This window comes from Heliangelus exortis, chromosome 2 (genome assembly GCF_036169615.1).
Source record: "Heliangelus exortis chromosome 2, bHelExo1.hap1, whole genome shotgun sequence".
Lineage (NCBI taxonomy): Eukaryota > Metazoa > Chordata > Aves > Apodiformes > Trochilidae > Heliangelus > Heliangelus exortis.
This window is the reverse complement of record NC_092423.1, coordinates 130,652,901-130,679,198: the sequence shown is the minus strand read 5'-3', so window position 1 is coordinate 130,679,198 and position 26,298 is coordinate 130,652,901. Positions and strand designations below refer to the sequence as shown.

General features: G+C 46.1%; 1 protein-coding gene across 3 annotated transcripts in view; it reads left to right on the top strand.

Annotated features, from left to right (window-relative positions):
- Nucleotides 1-15,820: 15,820 nt before the first annotated feature.
- NCALD (neurocalcin delta) overlaps nucleotides 15,821-26,298 on the top strand; it is a 55,896-nt gene continuing 45,418 nt past the window's right edge. Inside the window, exon 1 of one of the 3 annotated variants that reach the window (XM_071738083.1) lies at nucleotides 15,821-16,217. The gene's annotated coding sequence lies outside the window, so the exon portion shown is untranslated. Of the gene's footprint in view, nucleotides 16,246-26,298 lie in introns of all 3 variants that reach the window. The other 2 variants (XM_071738085.1, XM_071738084.1) reach the window with 2 other exon arrangements.

Sequence of the window (26,298 nt, the reverse complement as noted above, 5' to 3'; positions counted from 1 at the left end):
CCATCCCAAAAATGGGAAAGAGAGTGAGCAGCCATGTGGTCTTTTGTTACCAGCTGGGCCTAAGCCACAGCAGGGAGGAAGGTTGATTTTATGGAGATTTGCTTTTGTGACAAGTGGGAATGATAAACTGAGCAATGCTGGATTTTCCCTGGGGACCTGGAGAGCATTGGACCATATGGCAAGCAGCCTTGGTCCTTACCTCACTGCCATTTGCTTCCTTATACTCTGTGGGGCTCAACTTTTTTTATTAAAATCAAGGTCCAAAGCCACAGAAAAATTTAGGCATTTCAAGCCCACGCAACCTTTAGGACAACAGCACTCTTCCTGGAAGACCTCAACCCTGTAGTTGTCCTCAGAGCTGCTCTAGCAAAGTGAGCAACACTTAAGAGCCTGCAGAAAGCAGCACTCCTGGCACTTTTTCTTCTGCCTTCCCAGTTCAGTCTCCTTCCATCTTAAAGGACCTGGGAGTGGAGACCTGTCTCAGAAGCTCTCCCACAGCCTGAGGACAGTTCATCAGTTCCTCCAGGGCTGCCCCACTTTGCCTGGCCCACCCAGGCACAGAAGCTCAAAGCTCTGGGAAAACCTGGTGCCCAGGGATGTCACTTACAAGCTCTGAGCACCTATACAAAACATACATTAACTAAAAGCTATATTATGCTAAGCTGATCTTTAAATACTCCCAGGTCATAGAAATCTTTAGAACTGGTTATGTTTTAAGGCCTGTTTGTTGACCAGCACATTAAAATTCTTTGTTTAATCTTACCACTGAGCTCTTGAAAAAACAGAAGCAAATTTGCATTTATCTTCCTCCTGTCCCTGTCTGCTTTGAAGAATGAAGTACAAGGAAGCCAACATCTAGGAAATACAAGAGTATCAGGGTCAGGATTTGAAAACTGCTTGGGAGTTAGGAAATGAGAGCTACAGCTTTCATTCCCCATGTGCTCAGGCAGCTCTGCACAACACTGGAGTTGTCTCATTCTTTTGTGAAAGGTTGTGAAAGGTCTCCACAAAGACCCTGCTGACAGCTCGATGTTGAAGGAGCACTCACAGTGTAAGTCAGAGTCCCCAAAATGGTCCCTAATTGCTTTTCAGAATGTAGCATCACAATGTGCAGAGAAAAAAGCAGGGAGGGCTCTCAGATACTAAAGACGTGGTGTCTGCTCTGTCATAAAGATCTGCTGAAAAGGCTGTCATATTCTGTTCTTTTACAAAAACGTGCAGGTTTGGGAAACAATGATTTCCTTGTGAAGGATGAAGTCCAGTGCAAAGGCAGGATAGTGACCCATAGTCTATGGCTCCTTGCCTTGGTGCTGTGGAACTCTGCTCAAGCAGGTGCCCCTCTGCCAGGCCAGCAGCCCCCATGGCCCCCCCACTCCCCCACTATCTTCTTGCCACTCCACACAAGTGCCCTTGTCTCCTGGGAGATCCCAGGTTTCAGGAATCCTCCTGAGCCCTGGCAATTTGGGGATGACTCCTCTTTTGTCCCAGCCCTCATCTGTGCTGTGGCCACCAGACCCCTCGGATTGCTCCTCAGCAGCAAGCAGGTGGTCAGACTCATTGGAATGGGACAGGGGTCACTCTGGAGATCCTAACAACCTCATACTGGTTTCTGTGGTTTTTGTGACATACATGAGACACAGATGAAGTCAAAATGCCTTTAACTGCACTAGGAAGTGACAAATCACTGCAGGTGCCTATCTCCCCTCTGACACTGTAGCAGGAGTTGAGGCTCCTTGCATAAGATCACACCTAGCCTTTGGCTATGGGCTTTAAGGGTCATGACTAAACATGTCCTGTATATATATGCTCATATACTCATATAGTTAAAACTCATTTCAGGCTATTATTGGTGAGCTCTGACACTTGAAGTTCATGAAAAAAAGAACCCAAGCTGACTTCTGCTGGTTTCAGGCTGAAGGGGTGACGAATTCAAGACTTTAATAGGATTTCTCATTATACATTCTCTGCCTTCATGCAACCTTTATTGTGTTCATATCAAGTTGTTTCTTTTCATGTGAATTTATTTGCAGAAACACTTGCTCCTCTTTCTCTGCATGCCCCACTTGTGTTCAGATAAGACTTTTTGGATCAGAAATGGGACAGTTTTGGTTCTCTGCTCTCAGATGCAGCATGTTTGCAAATTGCCTGGGGACAATAGACATATTTTAACGTGAATTACTGAAGAGAAATTGAATAATTGTGGGTTTTTCTTTTCATATTCCTGCAGATTAAGCCCTATGCCTCTATTTAAAATATTGCACTTATTAGTAGTCACTCAGACTACTAACACCTTTTAATGTCAGTGGAAAGGATGATGCTAGTTATAGAGACTGTTGGATTAGGCATAACAGTGCCATAGCACTGGCACTCACAAGTTCTTTTAAGCCACTCTTACTTGCCTTATCTTGAGGTGTAATTGTGTCCTGGACTCCTTGTTCAAGAGGGGTGCAGCCATGGGGAACCCCTGGCACCATGTTCCCCATTGCCATCTAGGTCCCCAGCTTCTCATTTTACAGTAATTAAGGTGCTTGACCCTCACCGCTCCAGCACAGGCTGTTCCCAACCAGAAAAATGAAGAAAAATATGTAGACACGAGGCTGGGCAACCTTGCAGGGCAGCTGGCAGCAACTGGAAAACCTTTGTACAGGTTCCTGCCACTCATCTCCCTAACACTGATGTAAGTCAGAGACGAGGGGAGGATGCTGAGGGCGGGTCCCCTGAGCTAGCACCGGCAGCACGGGCAGAGGCAGGAATGGGCAGAGGCAGAGCAGGTGTCTCCTGAAGGGCTGCAAAGGTGTGAACCTGGGCTCTCAAATCATCCTGACCGTGCCTGAATGTACCAGAGGTGCTTTTCTGTGCCAACAAACAGCAGCTGGGCCTTGAATCAGCTTTTGAAAACCACCCCCAGCCAAGCACTCTTACTGGTGCAACCTGGAGCAGGGCTCCCCTTAGACAATATTCACCTTCCTTGAACTTTCTCTTTCTCCTCCTCACTGCCCATCCAGGGTGTTCCACCTCCCAGCAGTCAGCCACAGCCCAGCTCTCCATCCCTGTCCCCAGAGCCAGCTGATAATGGCAGCACACCCTTGCTCCTGATAGTTAAGCTGATACTAATTTAGATAATGTTCCTAGAATTTAGCTGAAATCTTGACATTTTGTGTTTAAAGAAGACTTGCTGCTCTGCAAAGCAGCTACAAGGCTGTGTGGGAGCTCTTTTACACAGATGTTGCTCCAGGCTGTAGGACCTCCCTGAGGTGCATCCTCTAGGTGAAGGGACCAGCTGGCTGGAGACCTGGGCTGGGGACCTGTGAGGACCATCCTTTCCCATCACTATCTGTGATGACAGTGAGTGCTCATCTGTATCCTGCCCTTATTTCCCACCTGCCCCTGGGCTACAAGTGTGCCAGTTCTCATCTTGCCTGCCCTCCTGTTTCTGTGACAACTGCTGGCACCTTTTCTTCTTGGGATACCTTGTTCAAGGGTGGGTTCTCATTGAAAGGGATACTTTTGAGCACTACTGATTAGTGCTCAAAACTATAGCAATGCTCTGCATAGGCAGGGTTTTAAAATGCATGGTGGGAGGATTAGAAACAGAAAATGTATAGATGTACAGTGCTTTGCAGTGTAGGTGAACTTTCAGTAGGGAGTGAGGCTGCTGGATACTGAAACTGCTTGGCCCCTGCCATGCCAGTGGTGCTGGACACAGGTGCTGTAAACAAGCTCCAGCCTCCTGAACTGGTTAAGTGTGTCAGTACAGTGGAGTTAGGCTGAAGCACCTTTAACAATCTGCTTCTGGATACATTTTCACCCGGCTTGGTCCAAAATGTGTTTCTAGCTATGATGAGCTAAGTAACATGTGTCTGGAAAAAAACAAAACAAAAACAAAAAACAACCCAAACAAATTGCTTCCAAATGTTTCTATGTTGTTCATAAACACTGTCCACATAAAGAAGGCTCTCATAAATACCCCTGAGACTTTCTTAATAGCCTCTGATACAATCCCTTTACTGAAATTGGGGTCTGACTCAAAGCCATAGCTCTTTCCCCTGAACCACTGCAGGTGTAAACTTGTGGAGCAACATCTTCCTCAGGTTCCCTGAGGTGCTCTCTCAGGGTTGTTTTTTACCTGCATGAATCCTTCAGATTTGCAATGTGCCCTCTGCAGCAGCTGTGTTACTGTCCCACAGTCTTTCATCTTGCTACTGATTGCATTTGGACAAGCTTCAGTGGGCAGGAAAACCTGAAAAGAGAAGCAATAAAATCTGCGTGTTGAAGGCTCTGGCAGAAGGTAGGAGCTGCATTACAATTATGTCACATTTCTGTAATAGGGTTTCTGGTGGTAACACTGATGAAAAAAACTACTCTACTTAATGCTCAGTGCATTCTCCCCTGTTCCATGGTGGAATTAATTTGTATACTAAAGATATTGAGGGATCATGGGCCTTCAGGCTGCCCAAACTCCACTATTTTCACTCCTGTTCAGTCCCGGCTCCGTGTGATGCAACTTGGGCCCATCCTGGATCCATCTGCTTTTTGGTACTCCAGCGAACTTCCAGTGATCTGGGCAGGGCTACTTCTTGCTTACACCCACGTAAGTAGGAATGGGACTGCAGATGACATATTTACTTTTTTTTTTTTTTTTTTTTTTTAAAGCTGACTGGGTAACAGAGCCAGGAACAGAGACAGCTTTATTATAGTGAAATACTAGATTTTTCCAGACTTCTGACACAAATTTATCCTCCAAGCCCTAAAATCTGGAGTTTCAGTAGACCTCTTGTTTGGTAGGATGTAGCAGGAGCTAATTGCTGCACACACATGCCAGCCAGGAACACTCTCCATGCCAGCCACCAGGCTGGGGTTTGTCTGGCTCCTGGCTGGGAGAGCTGTTTCATAGTGTTGGGGTAGAGGATGCACAGGGAACAGAGAGCTGTGAAGTCCATCTCAGAAAGTTTCAGGTCTGTTGCCTGTGCTCTGTCCCGATTATATTGTGTTGTATGTTATTTGGAGAGAAAGTAACAGGGACTGCTGAGCTTTAACTATGAAACTAAGAGGATGGAAGCACGTCTGGGACCTCTGCACAAGCTCCCCACACACAGGAGACCTTTGAGCAGCAGAACACCCAGAGAGAAGAGAACTGAGCTAGAGGTGAAAGTAACCACCAAACTGAGATACATGATCTACCTGGAAAGCTGTAAAAATGGCAAACAACCTTGCTATTTACAGTGTTTCCTGCATCTTTTGAAGAAGGAAGGACTAGTTCATGCAAGATGCTGAGGGGCTGCAGCTCATCTTGATTGCAGGGAAAAGCATCTGAAACTTCTGGGTTTCACCTTGAAGAGTGGCCCAGACAACAAGGGAAATAGTTGTCTATGCCTGATACAGGCTTGAGATACACAGTTTGTTCCAGAAATGTGCCCAGGGATGTGCAGCAGGCTGTCCATTCCAGCAGGGTCAGTCCCAGCTCCAGCATGGTTGTACTGGGTCTGACTGCAATGGGGTCAAGTTCCTTAGGTCACTCCAGCACAACACAACAGTTACTCATGGGCTCTGGAGTAGCTGTGTGCACGGGAGCAAATTAGGCCAACAGCTTTCCCAAAGTGTGAAAGGGCTCTTCTAAAAATCTCTGCCTTTTTTTTTTAATTACTATCCTGGTGCTGAAATTGCTGTAGCAATTCAGAAGATTCATACTTTCTTGTCAAGCTGACAGTTTCCATAATTTTGACATCTTCTGGCTTTGCATTAGGTGAGCTCAAGCTGCACCAGTGAGGCTGCAGGAAAGGGGCATGGCTTGCTCCATTGCCTTCTGTGATTGGCAGCATGCCAGGCTGGGAACTATATCCAGGATATACTGGATATTACCAAGAACAGAAAAATTGCTCCTTTTGCCCTGTTTTCCAATCAAAATGTGATTTCTCTGAGCATGCTGTCCCTCGGAGCATGTCCATCTCTTCTCTCATTCTTTGCCCTCCCCCTATAGCTTCTGAAACCATTCCCCAAATCCAGTCAGACTGGCAGCAGGGCAGAAATTTCAAGAAGAATAAGTTTCTCTGTTTTGTAAAAACTGGTAGGTTATTAGAGGAAACCAAAATTAACAATCTCCTGCCCAAGGACACATGGGAAGAATTCAGGTCTTCTTTATGCAGCTGAGTCAGTTAAGATACACTGCTGGACCAGCCACACAGCATGTGATGAAGTCCAGGGTTGCTATCTTTTCTGGTCCAACTAATGTGTCCAAAATAGTCCATATGGAGTAGCAGGGGAGTGGAAGGCAGAGCATGACTGGTCTGCAGGCCCTTGGGTTGAGCTGGGCACCCTGTGGAGGCAGTTTGGAAACAGCAAGGGAGAACTGGAAGGATCTGGGAGCTGCCTGCTGGTGTGGGCAAGACTTGGGAACCTTGTAGTGAAGAATCATAAGGGACATGGACCAGGTCTGGAGTGACTGCAGTGAGGAGTACAAAAGCCTTGACATGATTCCAAAGGAAACTTTCTCTCTTGGCTGTGTTGGAAATAACACTTTTTTCAGTAATCAGGTATCAGTGAGTCTGTTTTGGCATCTAAGGGAGGAAAAAAAAAGGATCTTTTTTCTTTTTTTGCCATTTACTTTTCCCCTCTTTGTAGCAAAATGGTTTAATTTCAACCAGTAGTGGAAATCAGTTCCTATGCATCCGCAGAGCTTTCACTGTTGCCTGTGATCAAAAAATCAAAGGCAATGATAATTATAAGGATAGGCAATTACTTCTTCCCCTTAATCTTGGCCTCCCTTCCCTTCTTTTGGTCAGCTACCTTGAACTAGCCCTGTCAGTGTCAGGCTGGCACTCTGTTATGCAGATGATATTTACTGTGTATCCCCGAGTCAGCTGCTTTACTGTCTCTATGTTTATTGTTGCTGACCCACCAAGGACCTTAAAATCCAATAAAATTTGCCCCTTGGCCACATGAAAATCTGCCTCATCCAATTAATTTTCTGATACAGAATTTCCAGGCTCATTTTGTATTGTTTTTGTTTTCTCATTGCCTAGTTATGAAATGTTGCATGACAACAGATTTGAACATAGTGGAACTTGCTTCTTTTTGCCTTTTAGGAATGACTTCTGCCTTTTTCCAGCACAGAACTACCTTTCAGTAAAACAAATCAAAAGAGACATACATGCAGACAGTTAAGAGAAGTCAAATACTTGAACTATTTCTGCCCTTTATTTCAAATCAGTGTTCTTTACCTAATCTTGAAAAGGAAAATTTTGAATCTGAATCCAACTGACCCAGCAGTAGGGTGAATGGGCAGTTGTGCCATCACCTGCCTTGCATCCTCAGGGCAGTGCCTGTGGGACAAGCAGGATGTGTTTGGGATCAGTACCCTTGTGCCTCTTTGTAAAAGGTTTTTAGCTCAGCCACTCTGACCAGAGCTGAAGGGAACAATGCTAAGAACTGGCTTTGTCTTCTCCAGCCAGGTAGTCTTGCCATTCAAGTTTGTCTGTTCATCTAGCTCTTCTTCTCTGGCAATACTGCCCTACTGTTAGCAACATCTTCATCACCAGACTTCACCAGCACAATATTGCTTTTTGTGCAATAAAAACCACCTGGAAGTGGGGTATCCATGTGTCTTCTCTTTACATCTTCTTAACAATTTAATGTATTTATAATCTAGGAGCCATCCTCAAACAGTTTGCTGGCACTCATCCCCAAAACAAAAAAACCCCCATAATTTAATGGGTGCAAAATACTCCTCTTGCCCACACTGATGAGGCAGTGGAGGTGAGGGCTGGATCCACAACACCCAGCCATGGCTGGTCATCTGGATGACCAAAGCCCTGTCCCTCCTGTTATGGTGACAGCTTCATGTTTGCTTTGGTTTGTTTTGTTTTGCTGAGTTTGGTTGCTGGGATTTAGCACAGCTGGGTGACTTGCAGTATCCCACTTAGAGGTAATTGGGAAAACAGTTTTCACTTGCTATGAGGAAAGTGGGGACATCTGTTGTGCCTGGACAGGGTCATCTCAGTGAAGGACAGAAAGGTACTTCACACAATGAGGCCCTTCACTCAAAGGATGGGATAGATTTTAGTTGCTATTAAAGACAGATGAGAGCAGTAAATGTGGCAGATATCAGTAACTGGATCTTACAAAATTTCACTGTCTTAGCTTGCTTACATTAATTCTTGGGCTATTTCTACATGTTTTTGGCAGGAAGCTGTTGGCTCTACCTCACCTGGTCTCTACAGCAACCAAACATTGTCTGAGAGTAGTTATTTCCTTTGCTTGGTTTTGGTGGGGTTTTTTTCCATGTAAACCATGTGGCTCCAAACGAGGGGCAGTGAGCTCTTAACCTGCTGCAAAACACTGTGCATGCCTACCCCCAGAGTCAAGAGTCTAGAGAAACACTTTCAGACTGGGTGGATTTGGCACACTCTGCCTTTACATACAGGTTCCCATAAACCACTGCTGGGTTTGGGAGCACAGCCAGCACATTCCTGCCTGTTCATGGTGGGATCCAGCCATGAAGTTGCCTTATCTGTGGCTTTGCTTTTATGAACCAGCATGCTGGGAGAGCAAATCACAGCACCAGGTCTGGTTGCAGGGAAGGGCACTCAGGAGAGACAAAAAGCACCAATTGGAGCCTGCAGATATCTAAAACAGAATCACAGAAAGTTAGGCATTGGACAATAACATTTGGGTTATTGTCCAAGGTCCTAATAGAGTCCATATTTGTCATTGCCTGTGAGGAAGGAGTGAGAGATGACTAGAGAGCAGCTCTCTAGTTCTCCTCTCTCTGGAGATTGGAGATTTTGCGATTTTATTTCTGCCCCAGATGCCTGGCAGCTCAGTAATGGATCCACTCTCTATCCCTACCTCCCATTGCAGTGCCAGGCTGTGCCAGGGCTGCAGAGCCTGGGGGTGAAAACAACCTCTGCCCTTGCCCTTGTGTATGTGCTGTGGGCTTGCACCTCAGGTATGTGACTGATCTGCATTCACACATCCATCCATCCCAGAGCAACATCAGGGATACGTGCAGGTGTCTCAGGGGCTGGAGGGGAGGCTGAAGAGGGTGCTGGAACAGGTGAAGGTGAGAAGTGGGGTTGTCAAAGGGATGCAGTCAGCTACTGCTCTGGCATAGCTGTGTCCTCTCCATCAGCCTGGGAAGAGATGATGCTAAGTAGCTCAGACCTTCCACATCCCAGCACAATACCCTCACCAACTCCTGTGTTTAGAAACTGTATCACAAATTTAGCACCACTTGCCTCTTGGGTATCAAAGGGAGAAAGGGGAAAAGTGTGTGTTATCAAGGAAAGGGCAAAGACAGCTGGTGTAAGCCAGAAAACAGATGCCAAAAATGCTTTCATTGCTATCTCTTCAGCTGCCACTGACACTAGGAAACCTTTCTCTATTATCCATGGAGGAAGAAGTTAATGAAGCGCCTGCCAGGAATGCTGTGATAGATGTGTGCAAGGACATCAAATTCCCCTCCCAAGAGCAAAACTCCAGGGTCTTCTTCTGGGCTGACCTTTTGGTTCTGCTCCAAACCCTATCTGCCCACTGAAAGACAACCAGGCAAAGCCCAGCCATTTACAGTCTACCCAAGTAGCAGCAAGGAGCTGAAATTAGATGCTGGGGAGGTGCTGGGTGACTTGGAGGGACATAGGGATGTCCTGGTAAGGACTGGCAGGGAAATGAAGCAGAGTCAGTTGATCATTATGTCCAAATTCAGCCCAGGTGAAACTTTTCCCCTTTGGCCAGGTAATGACTGGGTGGTAGGCAGTGACTGGCACAGCCTGGAACACCCCCCTGGGGTTGTTTTGGGGATGGGGTGTGGGAAGCAGCCCTGTTTGCAGTGGTGTGCACTCAGGCGTCAGCTGGGCTCCTGGGAGTGGGCTGCAAAAAACCAGAACTCTGCAGAGGAAAACAGGTCCCCAGGGCCAAAAGCAGATCTGGGAGGCACGGGAAGTGCTGGGCCCACTGTGTCTCCACTAAGGAAGGACAATACCACCCTCTTGTTCCTGAGTGAGGGCAATGAGACACCGTGTCACAGGTGTGCTGAATTTTATCTTTCAATAAATCAGGTTATTTACAGACTGGTGTATTTAACAGGTGTATTTATAGTATTTCCATGTGAGGGTGCAGGCTGGTGATTTGTTGTTACAAATTAAACACTAGTAGCTACCTGGATAAGATAAGCTCCATAGAAGTGGATGGCAGCAGCTCCAAGGAGAGAGGGAAGAAAAAGAAGAAAACTAGAGAGTGGGAGCATAGGAAAAGAAAAATAAGAAAAGGCATAAAAATTGAAATCTGCCAAGTGCTTTTAAAACTCTGAAGCTTTTTTTCTTTTCAATTGGAAATATTTCTTTTTAATCTAGGTGCAACTCAAACACAGATGACTGAATTGCCATTGCAGATTTCTGTTCCTTTCTCCTTATTAGAGAAAGATTTATTTGGGAGCAAAAGGATGTTTCTATCTTGTTTCTTTGTTTTTCTGCACTCACTATCTCTGTGTGCACTGTTGGTTTCCACGATGCTGTCAGGCACTTGGGCTCTCATCCAGCAAATACTTAAGCACACGTGTAACATCCCAACCAGTGTAAAGTTATCCATGTGCTTAGATGACTTTGGGTCAGGATCTTAATATCTCTGCAGCTCAGATGTGACTTTCACACAGCAAGGAGGAGACACAGAAAAGCCAGACAATTAGCAAATGTTATTGTGAGACCACAGAGATCCTGGCAAGAGGGCTCAGGGGGTAGTTCACTACTTGAAGTATTATTTCAGTCTGAGGGAAAAATTGATAAATCAATTATTCTCCCAAAAGTGCTGGTTTTGGGCAATAAAAGCAATCAGCAAATTCAGTCTAAGCAAGCCAGGTTAGGTTAAAATGTGCAAACAGCAGAATTTGAGAGCAGAAGGGTGGGCTGTGCTTCCCAGCCAAGCAGTCCCCCAAGCTGAATGAGAGTGATCACCAGTGGGGCAAACACCATGACCCCTCCTGCTCACGTGGCTCTTTGCTGAAATCCCACTGCAGATGGAGACCTGTCTTTCCAAAAATCCTTGGCTTGTTTTTGAAAATGCCCAAAATGCTTTCTTTGATCCAAAGGGATTAATTTTTTTCCCCTGCATGCTGCCAAGTAATCAATTCTTGTTTGATCCGAATGACTTTTCCCTGTTTTCTTTCTGTTTGGCCCCAGATTAGTGCACACAACTCAAGTGCATCAATTAATGGAAAACATCCACATTCAGCAGCAAAGTAAGTCTTCTGGCCGGTCCCTTAGGAGGCACTGATCATGAATACTAGATGACAGGGTTTTTTCCAGCTAGGAATATTTCAGTTATTTTTTTGAGCTTGTCTCCTGGTGCTTCAGTGCCAGTGAGGTAGGATCCCTGCAAGGGTTATTCCCACCCAGCACACATACTACTGCCCAGAGGCCTAGTGTTTTATGGAGTGGGCCACTTCAGCTTCTCTTACTCTCCTGGCTGTGGTTTTGGGAACAGCACAGACTCAAAGTCCTTCCTGACAGGTAGGAAGGGATGAGGCCACTTTATCAGGGGAGATGCTGGTGCTGCAGGCTCCAGGGGTGCTGTGACACCAAGTCAGGGAATGGGCCCAAGCTCCTTTTACCTGTCAGAGGAGATGTAGTCCTGGTAGACGTGTCAGGTGGCAGAAAGTGAGTGTGGGGACACTGGCATAAGGGAGGAGATGCAGGAAGAATTCACCAGCCCCCAGAATGATCAGGTCTTGCAAGGAGGGAGGTGCAAGCACAAGTTTAAAAGTTCATGTGAGAATCAACTGCGTATCTCAGGAGGCAGAAAAATCAATACAATACTGCACAAGGATAGAGGATGGCATTGTTTAGGCTCAAATATCAGAAAAATTGCTGCAGACCATGTGAAGTTATCCTTTCTACAAACTACATCACAAAAGAAGGGAGTGCAAGAGCTCTCCAGCCCTCAGCAGCACCCATCAAAGGTCTTTGTTTGGGAATGGATTCTTAATGCCAATACTCACCACTCACCCACCCAGCACTCCAGCCCAGTGGCTCCTCTCACTGCTAGGAAGGTGTTGTATGGGAACCCAAAATTATTCTTTGCAAAAAGGCAAACATTCACCCTCCATGGGAGCAGGAATTAGTGGCACTAAAGAACCAGGACAGATATATGGAGAGTGTAGGATTTTCTTACAGTGTTGCATTCCTGGGAAACCATCTTCCACCTGATTTGGCTTGAACAATAATTCTTTCACTGGACCACTGTGAGTGAAAGGGGTGGGCTGAACCACTTTCTCTTCTTGTTTTTATTTCAAACCCCCCTGTGCTGGTAGTGCCATGTCAGCTGTATCAAAAATAAAATGTCTTTTCCTGTGGGTTTTTTTCCACCCTGTTTTTCTACAAGTGCAAAAGTCAACATGACAACATTTTGCTGAGCCCTGTTTCTGTCTCTTTTTTATCTATGTAACTGATGCCAATGGAAACATTAGCCACTCTTTCAAACAACAAGCTGCAGAGACCAGCAAAACACATGTGGTTTGGTTTATATATATATATATCAATAGCATTAAAATCATGCCTACTTGCTTTTTTTTCTTCCTTTTATTTTTAAAAATGGTAAAAAGTCATGGGCATTTGAGGAAAGATTTCCAGATGAAGCATTTTTTTAAATGTTGTTTTGGTTAGAGAAAAGACAAGAGTAGATTCTCAGTTGCCTACCTGGCTGCTTTCTGAGAGTGAGGATTAGTACCAGGGAAAATCTAATCTTTTGTGGATTCAAAGATCAACCCCCATAGAGTTTCTGCTCCCTGCATGTCTTCCATTTCATGGGCAAAAAAACTGTAACCTGCAGTTAACTCTGCAGAGATGAAAGAAGTATGGGAGGAAAAGCTGGATTGCATCCCACCTTGTAGCACTGTATCCCTGTGTAAGTTATTGCATATGTCCCCATAAATACTATAGGTGGATTTAGATACCAGAGATATCTATGGGTATGTTATGATATATATATATATATAAAAAATACCTATTACTGCAGTCAGTGAAGCTCTGGCAGACTTTCCATTATGCTGAGGGTGAGAGCCAACCCATATTCCCTGGCAGGGCCTGCAACAGGCCCAGATGTGGAGGGGTGGGAGGGAGAGAGGAGGTCCCAAAGGCAGGATAGAGACCTTTCCTCTCTAGGCATCACATCCCCAGAGTGGAAGGAGGAGTGTGAGTCTTTTTACCATGGTCTCAGGTGGATATAATGCATTTGCTTCTCAGCAGGCTTCAGCCTTTAAATAACTTTTATGTATTTTTCCAGTCAGTGCCCGTGTCTCATTGCTTTGCGCTCACTTGGTTGATTGACACGACAGAAGAGACTGGTTTGGCACTGGGGGGTTTTATCACAGCAAAGTTAAGCTAAATCAAGGAATACAGGCTTTTCTTCCATTTTTAGCAAGATTCTTTGGCCTTTTGCTTTCATTTCTGTGTCCACCTGCATGGTGTAAACGTCTTCCTTGCTCTGGGACTTACCCTTATTCCTGGAAACCTTTGCGGGTTACAGCAAGTGCTGGGGAGAAGTAGGGATTTCAGTTGGAAATGCAGAAAATCTCCCCGTGGAGGAGTCATCCCCAGCCACGACCCTCAGTGGGGAGGGGCAACAGGGTTTCTCCCAAACCCTGGGAATTAGGAACAGCACATTTTAGGCTGCCATTATCACATTTTTTTCAGAGCATTGGCCCTTTTTTTTTCCTTTCCACTTACTGTCTTTCTGGCTGAAAATTATAACCTTCACAGCATATAATTAGTACATCCTTCTAAACACCATGCGTGGTAAAAAAAACTGCTTCAGGCTGTTGCCATAAAGGAGAGTGAAAAGGGTATTTTCACACCAGAGGACAGAGGTGCTCTGCACACCTGTATGTCATAGGTGCCTAGGACTGGGCTTATGCTGGAGCAGAGCAGGTACAGGACCCTTGGGTGGCTGCTGCCCAGAGTTCACGGGGTCCCTGCCTGGCCACCTTAGGGCCTCAGCAAAATGCTATTGAAATGTTCTGTGATCATTCAAATGCATGGGTTGCATTGTCTGCTTTTGAGAAAGGGCCTTGAAAAGAATAAAAACCATTACAGTCTCCCTCAGGTCCACAGATTCTTGACAGTCTAATAGAAAGTAATGCACTGCATATCACTGGAGGATATCTATTTAAACTGCAATCCCAAACTTTCTGTTGTCTTGAGCAAGCATTGTCATTAAGTGAAAAAAATACATTTGTATGTTATGGTACAATTTTATTGGTGGGTGTTGAAGTGAAGCTTCAGCTTTCTATACTGGATTGATACGTGTGATTATATGTAACACATGTAGTAATCAGTGCAGTTCCTAAAATCCATCTCTTTATTCTTGTTCTGTTAAACTGTCACAGCTTTCTCAGCTAGTTGTGAATATTTTCTTTTTAAGGCATGAGTTTTAGTCAGTGGGGGCTGCCTTGATCTGTTGTAATAACTCTTTCAGCTCTCTTCACTGCTTTGTACCAAGGCCCAGGGGTCAGCTCATGGCCCCAGAGGACTTTGCCCCCTGACACAACCTGTCCCAGAAAGCCCCAGGACAGTGGTGGTGATGAAAAGATGGTTTCTAAGCTGTGCTGAAGAGGGAGATCCATGTACCATTAAGTGCCACATAAACCAGCACTGGATGTTGTTGATGTTGAATCACAGAATGTTTTGGGTTGGAAGGACCTTAAATGCCATCTAGTTCCAAGCCCTCTGCATGGGCAGTGACACCTCTCAATAAAGCTAAATATCCCAAGCATCTAATGCTCTCGCATTTGGAAGAGGGATACCAAAGAGGCAGATGGGGCTTAGGGCCCCCTTCACTGCCTGCTGGCCCCATGTCCCCACCATCCTCCTTTGACCTGGCTGGGGGAAAGCCCTCCCCAGCACCCCTTTATGCCCCATTCCAAACTGTCTTTTCATTTTTAGTATTTTCTCTTTCACCTGTTGCAAAGGGGCCAAAGCCAATGTCAGCAGAGGACGTCCCACTGTTTGCATTTGCAGATCCCACACAAATTCACATCTGCTTCTGCTTTCACCACAACCATCTGTTGTGGTTGGTTCCTGGTATTTTATGTCCTGGACACAGGTCAGTAACCAGTACCAACTCAGATGAGCACAGGAGTATTTTTATGTTGCTGACACTTTGACTTTCCTCCAGGCTTTTGCAGGTGAAAGTGTCTCCCTCCTACCATCCTCTCCCACATCCTGGCTCTGGTGGTGCCTGAGCTGTGGGGGTCTGGTACGGTGAGGTGTAGAAAAAAGAAGGAAATTCGGGGGAAGAAGTGGATTTTTAGATAGAGTTACAAGAAAATCTGAGACACATCCCTGCCTGCAGGATAAAGGCTGAAGAGGTGAGTTGGAGAAAAGTGAAGACAGGCACTGCTTCGTTCCCTTTCCAGGAACATTTTGTCAGGAGCATCAGCAGAAGCATCTTGGGCAGGTGAGCAGGAGGGGGCAGTGGCCGAAGCTTAGGTACACGAGGCTGAGGTGGCCAGGGACCTCTGGGGGTGGCTCACACCTCTGCATGGCTCTCACCCTGCATCGCTTCAGCAAGGACCTCTGTTCCCTCACCCCAAATCTGGGCAGAGATGCTGGCACCCAAACACGCATCTCTGAGGCTATGAATAAAACCTCAGCTGCGTGTTATTTTGAAAGCCCCTAATTTTAGCTAGTGGGTGCAGGGCCCAGCTGCACATCACCGAGGTGCCCTGCTGCACACAGAGGGCAGCGCTTTTGCCCCTTTGCTTTGGCGAACCAGGCTTTGTTTTTTCTGACGGAGCCTGGGGATGCAGGAGGAAGAGGAAGAGGGAGGCGGGTTTTCTTCGAGGGACAGGGTTAACAGAGTGTCGGCGATGGGACCAACCCCCCCATAGCGCAACCAGCTCCAGCGAGCCCCCGATGTTTGGGTTGTCCGGGCGCCCGTGATGGTTCCAATGTGCGCGCAGTATGACAGATGACCTATTGAAATAATTTCGGAGCAGTGCTGGGGTTGCCAGGACAACCAGTGCTCCCTGGGCTTGCGCCGGGCCGTGTGACGGCCGCCTTGACGTCAGCTGGAGGCAGAGCCTGTGGTTTCGGCCGCGCAGCCAAAGCCTTGTGAGAACCTGGTGGATGCTGGATTTATCCCCAACGCCGCTGCCGCTGCTGCCGCCGCTGCTGTTTCTCAGGGGCTGCCAGAGCATGGACTATTAAAAACTTGCATTTCTGCGGTGTGAGGTAACCATTTGCTTTGTGTTCTCGTCAGGTATTTTATTTTATTTATTTTTTTTCCTTTAAAAAAAAAAAAAAAATCGAACAGAGAGCTGCTTACCGTGACTGATATTTTTTTTTCACTTGTTTGTTTTGGCTGGAAGTTTGCCTTGATGAACCAAACCAGCACTATCAGATAAATGCAAAGCAGCTTCCAGTTACTCATTCTGTGTGCAGACAGCAAAGTACAGTTAAATTAGGATTAATGATCCATGAAAGGAGAATAAAATGATATTGTTCTCGTTTGACACTTTAGGAATATAAATGAACGTGAGTAATCCTAAACTAATGCATTCGGGAGTGAAATGAAATTATGTTTAGGTATCGTGTTGATCTGGGCACCTCTACAGTTTTATACCTCTGTTGGAACTTGTAGGTTTTTAACACTGCCCAATTCAGGCAGGTTTGTACCCAACGTGTTCAGTGCGGGGGAAGCCAGCAGCTGATGAATCTAGGAACAGCTTGAGAGCCAGGAACAGCTTGAGATCCAGCTCCCAAAGTTCAAGTCTTTGAATCATCTTTGTTCACACGGAGTCCCCACACCCCGTGCGCTCTCCGGGCTTTCGGTCCCTCTCCTGGGGCACGCGGCACTCTTGACCGTATCGTGTTTACAGAGAGGAGGATCAAGAGCTTCCTGAAAAATTATCTGAAATATGCCAAGAGAGCAACATTGCTGTAGCACAGGCTTGTTACCCTTTTTCTCACACACACACGTACAGCTTGTTTTCCGCTTTCTTTTTCTTCTGTTGTGGGTTGGAGTGGTTAGAACAGCTAAAAAAGAGCTGCAGCATGAACAGCACCACGGTAATTGACAAATTGAATGCTGTTCGGTTCTTTTTTGTAAAAAGAAGAGGGAGTTTGAGTCTGTTTCTGCATTTCACTTGCTCCAAGGGGGTTGTTAACAGGGAAGGAGATCCCCAGGGCTACTGAAGTTTAGAGCCACAGCCTGAGTTTGTTTGTGTGGGAACGTATAGATTTGTTTGAAGAACAGATCACAGCTAAAGCATCGTATGCATTATTTCCTGGAAAACTGCTGTATTTTTCTTGTCTTCTCTAATTATATAGCCCTGTTCTCCTCCTCCCAAAGTTCAAAGGGTTTATTGATAATGGTAATGATTTCCTAAAGCAAATGACTCTCTGAAGCAATTACAGAACTACAAAACAATTTAAAACACAGAGCAATAAAAGATTTTTAAAATTTATTAAAATTATCCTGATGTTACTAAGTACAGCAGAAGTTAATTGTTTCAGAAAGGGAGCCAAGGCAGAGATTAAAACTGAAAGCACTCCTGGAAGGAAAGTTATGGCTTAATGCTCTGGATTTCACTGCATTTGGCATTCTTATCAGGGCAAGAAGGATAAAATGCATCTGAAATCTCTAGACCATCTCACTTGGCATTATCTCATCTGTTCTTTCCAATTTAACTCTTGAGCCTAAGATATCAATGTCTGGTGGAGTGAAATGTTTTAAATTTTATTTATTACATTCTCTACCTGATGCCAGTGCATCAGTGCACGAGGAATCCTGACTGGCTCCCCATAGATGGATTTAACCAAGGTGTAATGAAGTCTCATAACTTGGCCAGGGAGCTATTGTCACCCTGTGCTCAGCCTGAAACACCCTCCTCAGCTGGTGCAGGGAGCCATCTTTCAGCTGCTGGTGGTCCGTGGCCCTGCATCTGCATGTGGGTCCCCTCAGAGCAGTGGGGTGGGAGAGGGGGGAGGGGGGAGGTGGCTGATGCAACCCACCCCCCTGCAAGGTCTGCTTGTTCACCAGCTTTCATCAGTGGGGCAAGCTTGTCAAGGGACCTGGGCACTAAGTACAGGGACAGCAGCACCTGCCATTCAAGAAAAGTAATTTGCCTTTATATCTGGAGAATTTAGAGCCAGATACAGATGTGGTTGCCTGCCAGGTTTGACTGGAGCCAACAGTGTAGCACTGATGCTTAGTGAGGGTTGGGGCTTCACCTCATTCTTATGGGTTTTAATACAGCATCCTGTAATATTTGATGCTTTAAAAGCACCTGGAAGGTGAAAAATAATTCAGGCAGCCTTTGTTCAAGAGCTGTTCATTAGAAATATTTTTCAAATAGGTTCCTCATCTCCATTGAATGGACATATCGTGCTTTAGCAATACTGAGCAAGTCTTCAAAAGGCACAAACTTGATCTGAAAGAGATGGCTGATAAACTGCTTCATGTTTTACCAGAAGGGTCCCAGCTGTGTTGTGGCAGGAGGTCTGAGGCAACACTGCTGAGGAGGCTGTTGAGTGCCACTGAGGTTGCACAGGGCTGTATTGTGCTTGGCAGAGTGAGCAGCTCTGTCGCCTCTCATTGATTCTTGGGGGGTTTTGGACATCCCATCAGGCCAGGCCCCTTTGAGCCCCAGAGGTGAGGGCAGCCAAGCTGTGGCCAGGCAGCAGCTGGCAGGAAAGGTGGGAAATGCAGTGGAAGGAGAGGACACAGGTTCCTCATTAGGAGATGGACAGGGGAGAGTGTATGAGAGTTCTCTTGGTGTTGTGTGCTTCTGCTTGGTGATTTCATGCTCTTGTTTTTGCTGATCAACTCTGTACCAAACCCTTTCAAGAAACACTTGGATTTTACCTTGGGAGTTTACAAAATTTCCAGGCAATGTAATGTTAAGCATTCCATCATCTCTGTCCTACCGTTTCATCAACAATGGGAAAAGAACAAACAGCCTGTAGGTACCTTCCTGTCACTGAGAAGGGGAGAAGGTAGTTGCGGTCCATCCCTCATCTTCTGCCTGATGCCACAACCATTACACTGTCAGATTATCCTCTTACGTAAAGAGAATAAGAATAAGATGCACACAGTCTTGATGACACTCCACTGTCTTCTGGGGAGGCCAGGTTGACCCTCATACCTCCCAGCAGAGAAGTTGTATTGTTTGCAAATATCACCCCCTTGCATGCACACAAGGCGGAGGTGATCTCTTCCAACAGTCTCCTTGTCTGCAGAGAAGGGGGAGCAGACCAGCAATTCCTGAGGAATTGGAGCACTTCACCATAGGAGAGACCCTGGCTAAAACCCAGACTGACATCTCCTGGAGCCACTTCTCACACAACTGGGTGCAACAAAGGAGATTAAAAACCAGACACAAGCTGTTGATGGCACTAGCCTAGTTAGTGATAATAACACTCAAACCTTCAGTGTGCTCTGCCTTGATCTGGTTGAGATGATGGGCAATGACAATCTAAATTTAGGCTAGAAGCATAATAAAGCATAAAAAAACCTTGCAGTGTGTATCACTGACTCCTTGCATTTTTAAAAACAAAATGGGGTTTCTTCATTCTTTTTAAATGTCTGACCCACTACTCAAGACAATATTTCAGGGAGAGAATACAATCTCCATGTACTGGAGAAGCTACCAGACAGTGGGAACTGATGTAGCAGTACGGAGCTTCAAGCCTTTAAATTACATATTGCAGAAGTTGGTTTCCACCCTGCTGAAAATCATTATGTTGTGCTAATTTAATGTCCTGCATCAACATTAGCAGCAACTGGTTTAAATTATAACTGAGCTACAGTAGAGATTTGGCATTTTAATCAACAGTTGCTTTTCCAGTTAAACCCAGATGCCATGCGAATGGTACTCTGACTGCATAAACGTTGACCTGATTGTTGGTTCCAAGCTAAAGCAACAAAAATCCTACCTCTGGAATACTTCTGGTAGTCATATTTTAGAAATAATCTTCTCTGGTGAGCCAAAAATCTACGCAGACAGTTAGAGTCAGATAACAGCTAAAAAAATAGACTATGTTTTGGCTGTACTTTTGCTGCTGTTAAATTTATCTTCTTAAATAGCAGGGAGTATGAGTTGAGGTTTGAGAAACAGTAATTTTGTAATTATTTTATATGGATTGAATTATTCTGTCATCAAATTTGCATTTCAGACAACATTACAGTATGAAAATATAATTAGAAACTGTAATTCAGGAATTGCTGAATGTGATATTTCCCAGAGGGAGCACGCTAAAGAAGCTGCCCTCACTACAGCTTTAGCAAATGCTGAAATCATATAGGTGGAAAATGTGAAGATGGAGTTGTAAAGTTCCTCTCCCTTCTGCGGTCTCAACATATTGTCAACTTTCTGCTGAACATCATTTTTTTGTGAGAATAATTCCCACAGAAATGTCTAATCATTAAGAGCTTAAGTGCTCAGATCCTGTCCTGCTGAATTTCAGTCTGACTGTGCTGATAATTGCTGAATTACTTTCAGCCATAAAATGACACTGAGATAATATAGGGATCTGATTTACATGGAGAAAAGCCAAGATGAGTGTTATTTGGGCTGAAACACTCCGCTTAATTTGCCCCGTGCCCAGTATTCCCAGCAATGCCTCCTCTCACAGGAGAAGAGGATGGGTCTCAGTTTAGCTCTCCTCTTTTTTGTAATTCGAAAATTTTTTTCTGTACACGTTCACAATGTTGGGCAAAGTTTTAGCTGCGTAGATCTCACTGATGTCCATCCTTACAGGTTTTCATTATTCTTATTACAATCTTTGGCTTACCATAGGCATCTGACCTGGAAATGAGCACATCCTCACTTTTGGGTTGGGCTTGTGTTGATAAATTCTGTCTGCTTTTGTCTGAAACACTCCTTTCAAGAGCATCTTCATGGTCAGGTTTTCCCACCTTGCTGGGGCATTGGATAAGCCCCTGTGTAGAGCAGAGCTGACGATGCACAAAGCACTGGGAGAAGGCAGAAACTGAGTGCAGGGCATGTTTGATGCATCACTGTCCCTGTACATCTCTCAGTCCCAGTGCTGCTCCAGAGGAAATGGCAGGACAAGGAAAGGAGAAGTACAGACCTCTGAACCCAGGACTTCAGGGATAAATGGGCTGGTTGGTGACATGGTTCTGAGTGACTTGGGGACACTGCTACCCCAGTCATCTCTGAGGAACAAGACCCTTTTCCCATGCCTGCTAAGGGCCACTTTTCTGCACCCACCTACAGCCAGCCTATACTCGGGGGAGGATGTCTGCCCTGCTGCTCACATTTTGGGTGCTACATGTCCTGCAAAGGCAGGAGCTTCAGGATGTCTCTTCAGCTGACCTGAAGAAGGATTTTTGTTAGGGAGAGTGAGATAAACCAGTCTGGCTCTTCATAGGTGGCTTGGCTTGGGGAGCCGCATGTGAGTTCTGATCTGCAGGTGGGGCACAAGCAGCTCCTGATCCTCACACCAGTATTTTTGCACATTTACTTATAAACTCCAGAGGAGAATACAGTTTCCTCCATCTGTATGCACAGAAGCAGGTTCACACGGAGGCTGAAAGACCTTGAGACAGGTTTATACCTGCCACATTTGTCACAAAGCCTCTTAGCAATGTGCTGAATTTTACTGTTGAGAGCATGGGGGCTTGGGAGCCATCCAGAGCCATACGGGCCTGTACGGGGGCAGGATGGAGCATGGGGCAGCAGGTGGCACATGGGAAAAGGAGACCCCAGGGCAGGACTAAGGGACCAGGGGACAGTAGGATGCATCCAGGGACAGGCATGTCATGTCGTGGCTGTCCTACAGTCATCATTTCATTTGCCCCAGCAGAGAGCTCGGGTAGCATTGCTCAGTGTCACAGGTTGTTTGCAGTCTGGGCCAGCCGAACCTCGTGTTAAGCAGAGCTGCCTGAGGGAGTCAGGAAAGCACCATGCTGGTGTTCTGTCCTGTTGCTGCTGTCTGAACAGTGCTGGAGAAACACTGCACTGGAGAGCAAAGATTTTGGTTTCAAAAGCTTTGTGCTTATTCTTGTATTTTAGAAGAGAGCATGTTTCAGTGAGATCCAAGATTACATGTATAGGGGTTTTATTAGACAAGCAGATCAGGTAGTTCATGGGCTTTCATTTCAGCAAGACAGGCTACAGTGGAGGAAGGTCAAAGTCAGCTTCTTTTCTCATCTGTATCCCCCATCCCTAGAGCAGGCAGCTTCCCTGATTACGCCTCACACGCCCTTTCTGTGTCTTCTCCAGGACTGCAGAGACACAGTGGATCCAGCTCATCTGAAGTGTCTGACTGCAGCAGAATAATACTCAGAGACTTCAGCAGTGAAGCAATTCAGTCCCGAGAACCTTTAACTCTAAAGAAAATACTCTGCTCATGTTGTGTGCATGTTCCTAATGGCAAATGCAAGATGCCAGGGGGAAGTGAACACAAAGCCCTTGATTATTTCCACAACTGCTATATGCTTCCTATCACAACACTATTTTTCTTGCGCAGTATGACAGCCTGATTGCAGGGACCTCTTTAACTTTGCCATTTTACCAAGCCCAGGTCCAATTAGAGCAATTATATCTCAGCAGAAACACTGTCTGTTGTCCTCTGAACCTGTCTGTCAAGTGTCCTAATTATAGCTGTTTATCTTGCGTGAGGTTTTTCATATAAAATCGTTCTGACCCTACTAAAACAGTGTAATCTGAAGGGTATCCTGTGTTTTTGTAGACTTATCTTACAAAATGATGTGAACAAGAACAGTGCAAAATTAGGACTGGCCAAGGATATGTCTTCCAGACTAGCCATGGTCTCATCTTGCTTGAACATTTTTCTGATTTGACACAGCATGCAGATTTTGCTTTCAATTATTTCACTTCACCCTTCACTTTCAATTACTATATTGCTAGAACCTGAGAACTTTATCAGAATTTGTGGTTCTTCCTTGACACATTGGAAGGTTCCTTTAATCAAAACCCCTATAGTGAGTTGTAACACATGTAATATTTGATGGCACATGATGTTAAAGCATTTACACCTCTGAGGTTTGTGTGGGACTATTTGATAACAGAGTTATTGAAGAACCACCCTCTTGAAGAAGGTAGTGGGCACATGTGCAGAAAGCCTGCCTTTGTTTTGCCTTACCTCTGCTGTCAGAGTCTGAGGATGGAGCTGAGTGACTCCTGCCAAGGAAGTCTCACATGCCCCTACCAAGGTAAAAACTGAGAAGTGGAAATGAAATGCAGAAGTGTTTGGATTTAAGAAGGTCAGGGGCAGTGGAAAGAGGAACTCTTTCTGAATAAAAAAGAGGGGTTTATTATCTCATCCTTCTCCTGGAAAGGAAAATCCAAGGAGAAGTGTTTGGAGTCTTTTTCCTGAAACAAAATGAACTCTTTTCTGATAACTGGGGAATGAGATTGCCTTTGAGAGAGCAGCCCTGTCCCTGCTGCTGGCTCTGTGACATCCCTGGGAGCCCCAGCTCACAGGCACAGCAGCACTGGGACAGGGCAGAGGTGCTGTAGGAACAGAAAACATGAGCTCAGACCTCATTCTTTCTTCCTCTGGCATCAACAGGCCACGTTTATTTTCTGTTTTACCTCGATTCTGCTAGGTTTTTATCTCACATGTGAAGGTGGCCAGTCCCCTTTGTCTGGAGGACACGTGGAGCTGCCTGTGGTGGTGGCCCAGATGTCATCAATGGCTCCCTTTGGCATAGGATGCTGCAGGCAGGAGAACCGTGCCAGTGCTGACCAGAGCTGCAAAGAGACCTTGCAGAGCTGGTCACAGCAGTGGCAAGGATAAATGATGAAGCACCAGTATAACATATTCCACACCAGCTCTGTGAGGGTCTCAATGAATTTGTGAAGATAAGTTTATAACGCTAAATGTTTACCTGGATCTGCAGTCTTGGCAGGTTCAGTTTCTTTGGGTAGTGAGCTGTGTGCAGGGTTAGACCCCCCCAGATCACCGTGTCCACATAATACTTGTGGTGCCTCAACCAGAAAAAGGCAGTTACTTCAGAGATGAGAAAAGGTGACAGAAGCACTAATAGGGTGATTGCTTACCTCATTTTTGCTCTTTTTCTTAGACACTGGGGCCTTTGCAGAAACCCTCACCTCACTTAATTCAAAGCATCTGATTAAAAATTGAAGAGTATTTCACTAGTATTTCACCATGTATCAGTTGTTAGTTCATTGTGGTGTTGCTCCCATACCTATGGAAACCACACACCATGGGTCCCGCCATGCTTGCTGGTGGCACTGTGGAGAGGTGGCTGGGAGAGAGTGGGTTAAAAAACAAGCCACGGTTAATAGTTTAAGGCATTTTTGAAAACAGCAGCTTTTCTTTTGTTTGCTGAATTCCCCGTGCTTTTCCAGTGCTGTTCTCACCATCCATTTCTTTCTCAAAATAACATTTTGAAGCAGAGAAACAGCTTGAGCAGGGAGAGGGGGATCTGCAGCCGAGCAGGGCAGCTGCGGGCTCTCTAGTGTCTGCACCAAGACGGTTCTGAGCTGCCCTTGGGTGCTCACAGCTACTGCCAGGCTGCAATTCCCTGCATTTCAGGAGTTTTGCATCCTAGGCTCTGAGCTTGGCAATTCCTTTCTGACAGCCTTCAGTGGTGCTTCTTAGATACAAGCTTTGGGTTTGCACAGCTCACAGCTGCCCTTGCAGAGAAACGTTTATTGTTGTTCTTTCAAAGGGGAAGCCTGAACGTGTCCAGATGGCTTCCAGCTACACGGGAGAAGGTGGGGGATGTGCTTGTGGCCAGCACAGTAGGAAGGTGCCCTGGCAGCCAGCATACTCCTGTTGTCCAGGATCTTTGTAGCTCAGCTTGGCCAGAAGCATCACTTGCTAGTGGATGCTGTTTTGAATGAGATGATGGGGAAGCCTTTGGGAAAATAAGCCCAAGGGAACCTGGCCCCAGAAGTGGTGATGCAGGCAGATCCCTCTGAGCTGAGACACAGCCCCAGCCCTCGAGGTGCTTCGGGTGTCCCATCCTTGAAATCTAACCTGGGAAAGAAGCTGCTCTGGAGGGGCTCCCAGGCAGCACCCACCAGGCTTGTGTGGGGACACCCCTCTCTCATTCCTCACAGCCAGGCACACAGCCAAACACTGTGAGCTCCAGAAATGGGTGCCAGCAGCCTTCTCCTGGGGGTGTGGAGATGGGGGGAAGGGAGGGTGATGGAAAAGAAGCCCCAGGAGGGATTAAAAATTAAATGCTCAGAGCAGGAGTTTGGTGTCACCATGTCCCAGTGGCTCATCTTTGCTGTGGCTGGCTGGCTGCCCAAGCACTGGGGGGATGGAAAGGAGCATCCCATCCTCTGCTCTTGCTGGAAACCAGCCAGGCCTCCTGCAGCCCTGGTGGGGGGATAGAGGAGCTGCCCCTTGCTGCATACAGGGTCTTTGGCACACAGAACCCCCAGAGGCAGCAGTGCCCACCTCTCTGGAAATTCCCAGTCACAGAGGAAGGTACCACGCAAGGAGTTGTCTGGACCCAGATGAGTCACCCATCACTTGGACAGATGCTGCTGCTAAATATGGGGTGCTGGGGGCTGGACTGGTCTCTGGTTTGGGGTCTGAAATAACCACCAGCCACAGGCTTGCTTAGTGCAGGCAGAAATCAAGCCTACAGGGCTGGCATTTGAGGTGCAAGGGTCAAGCCTAATGAGGTTGGTATTCAGATGTGCCCATCTTGCTGCTTGGTCTGCAAGTGCCCTGAAACCCCTTCAGAGCCCCAGGAAGCCCATCACATAACCCAGAGCTTCTTGCAGAGCAGGGGGATTTGAACCCTGGGTCTAGTTTATGATCCTTTCTCAATACCCCTTTTCTCAGTAAGAGCTTCCTTCCCCCAAACCTTGTCATTTCTTATTTGAGCATTAACATTCAAGTAGGTGACAAGTTACCCAGTTTCCTGAGGGAATGGCCGTGTCTGTGTTAGGTGCTGTAGTAATTAGGGAGCATCCATCCCAGCACTGCAGCTCAGTGATCTAAACCACTCCCTACCCAGAGCAGTCTCTATTCCAGTTTTGCTCCCAGCCAGTTCATATCTTGCCAACTGGTGCCCAAGCCCAGCCTGGGACTTTAGCCTGTGCCACTGGGCCTGTCCCATAGAGCAGATGGTACACAGTGACTCTTCAGGAGGGTGCAAAAGTTCAACAGCAGGGAGGAAGGAATTTCTGTGCCAGTTCATCCCTATGCTGGGGAATGCACCCAGGTGTATTTGTTTTGTGATGTGGTAAATGTCATCATGTGGTAAATGCCATCATAATCCCCCCACTGGCTGGGAATCTTGGGAAGAAAAAAAAAACAAAAACAAAACCAAAAA